Source organism: Canis lupus, chromosome 35 (genome assembly GCF_003254725.2).
Source record: "Canis lupus dingo isolate Sandy chromosome 35, ASM325472v2, whole genome shotgun sequence".
Classification (NCBI taxonomy): domain Eukaryota; kingdom Metazoa; phylum Chordata; class Mammalia; order Carnivora; family Canidae; genus Canis; species Canis lupus.
In genome coordinates this window covers 18645246-18647615 of record NC_064277.1, presented here as the reverse complement: position 1 = coordinate 18647615, position 2370 = coordinate 18645246, and the positions used below count along the sequence as shown (strand labels likewise).

Below are 2370 nucleotides of genomic sequence, written 5' to 3'. Positions count from 1 at the left end.
ATCTGGATGAGAATCTATCTACCCTTCTCCAAGTCCTGTAAGAGTTAAGAAGTCTGCAAAGGATATTTTAAAAATCTGGTAAACTTTGTCAGCGTGATTGATTATTCCTTTGAAGAATCTGCTTAATTTGTGAAATGGGCTTTCTGTTCTATTATGCGTATGATCAGTGCTTTTATAGGGACTTTTTTTTTTTTTTTGGTATATCAATGTTGTGCAGGCATAATGACAGAAGAGAAGGAAAGCCAAAGCAAAATCCTTCTTTAACCCAGTAAATGCGTTTATAAACAGGCTGGATGTCAAGGTTGTGATGACTGCTTATTGCGCTTTTGTCCAGAAGGTGGCAACATTTCCTCAAGAATCTGTAAGAAAACTGTAGCTTCAGAACAGGACAATTTATCTCTGGACATTGTGTTTTGTTCTTTCTTCAAAGGCACAGCACAAAACAGGAGGTTCCTCACATCATACTTGCTGCTTATTCTCACCAAATTAAAGGGAAGAACATTGTTTCTCTCTCTCTCCTCTTTCTCCCTGGAGAGCAGATTTAAATTGTCAAGGTTTTCATGCTGGAATGAGTTGATGCTGAAATAAATTTATATGACAGTTTAGGTGGTTCCTCGTATGTCCCATGCACCAGAAAAGGGGTGTTTTTTTGGAGAGTGTGTCTGGGTGAAGAGCCACTTACGTTTATAGCAGTTAAGTCAGATGCCAGCTCACAGCCCCACGAACCATTTCTTGCTTTCTGAAAAACCCAAGTGAACCTCAAGATCATTCTTTGCAGTAATCACTCTTTGCTCTATTGGACTGCTTGCCTGTCTCTTAATATTTGTTCCTGCGATAGAGATTCAGGAGCAAACCAGAAAGGTGTGAAGACCTTTGTTTGAACTGAGGTAGTAAAATAAAACAATGGACAGGGTGTCCAGGACGAACATTTGGAATCCTGCACACAGTCCAACATCTCACTAGCAAGTTGGGGAGCACTGATCCAGGAATTGGGAATGTTGATGTGTTCTTCTCCACCCCACCTTACAACATCTCTGCTACCTCCACTCTCCATTCTTCTTCAATATATTTTAATTTTTGGAAAGCACGGTAACTATAAACACACACATCCAGATACATCAATGGATCTGGTTTAAAGTAACTTTAAAAATTGTATGACTTTGTTTCTGACCAGCAATATATATATATACTGCTTTCCTGGTTTGAAAAGAAAGTTGGAGTTAAATATTATTTAGCTATGGAAATTGCTCCAAATTATAGCAACAACAAAAAATAAGATGACCATTTTTAAATGTATTTGGAGTGATTCTCTGTGTTGTATAACTCGTGACCCTGTTCTTCATATTGGAAGGAGCGACACTATGGCTATTCCCAGGAAATGTCTTATTGGCCAGTTTTACTGTACTCAATCTCTCTCTCTCTCTCTCTCTCTCTCTCTCTCTCACACACACACACACACACACACACACAAAGTTTCCAGGAGGATGTGTAGATGTACAATACAGCTCCTTACCTCTGGCTCAAAAATCCCCATTGTAACTCCTAATTCCCATTGGCTAGAGAGTAGGAAGTGGCTTCTCAACCTGTTCAGATGGCTCCAGCCACTCCACATGTTGCACTTGGGAGCCTTCCCTCTTTCTTCTCCCAGCCACCTGCACGGCCACCTCTCCCTTGGACCTTGGGAGTTCTCATCCTGAGGGTATCCTCTCCCTTTATTTCTTTGCTACAGACTCTTGAGGTCCCTTTTCCTCTCCTTGGCCCCACATTACCACGTGGCCAATTATTCCATTCCTGTTTCATCCCTGGGTAGACGGGGAGAGTTCTGATCTGCCCCAGAGGAGGTGTTTGTATGGGACAGCCCAGTCATGGCATGAAGGAAGAGGAGGAGAAGAAATGTCCTGGCACCTTTGCTCATCAACTGGAAAAAATTTAGATCTTAAAAACTTATGGGTTATACATAGATTATAATATACTGTAAAACCAATACGACAATATAAAATGCTACTTTTATTAAATGAATGAAAAGAATGGGATTTTATGTTCTTGAAATCAGTAACATTGACTCTTCCCAAGGCTCAGAATCTTCCAGCTAGACATATAACTGATTTAGACTTTTCCTGAAGCTCCTGACCTAAGTTGCAAATTTGCTCATGCTACCCTCCTCTGCCCACAGAAAACATGACCTCTTTACTATTCTTACCTATCACAAACCCTAGTCTACTAGGTAGTGTGGGAGGGCAGGGGACCCCACCTTGTAGTAAAGTTCCATTAAGCTTGCCTGATGAATAGGTTAAGCCTCTGCCTCTTTGGGTCTCTCAGATTTCCCATCTGTGGCTCTGCTTGTCCCCCAGATGGCATATGGCCTCCTGG

The 2370-nt window shown here is 41.4% G+C and overlaps 1 long non-coding RNA gene across 1 annotated transcript; it reads right to left on the bottom strand.

Annotated features, from left to right (window-relative positions):
• Positions 1 to 377: 377 nt before the first annotated feature.
• Positions 378 to 1763, bottom strand: LOC112657551 (uncharacterized). Its single transcript, XR_004812296.1, has 3 exons — positions 1514 to 1763; positions 683 to 739; positions 378 to 579 (listed from the first exon to the last, which is right to left on the bottom strand). It is a non-coding gene; the product is annotated as an uncharacterized LOC112657551 (long non-coding RNA).
• Positions 1764 to 2370: the final 607 nt, after the last annotated feature.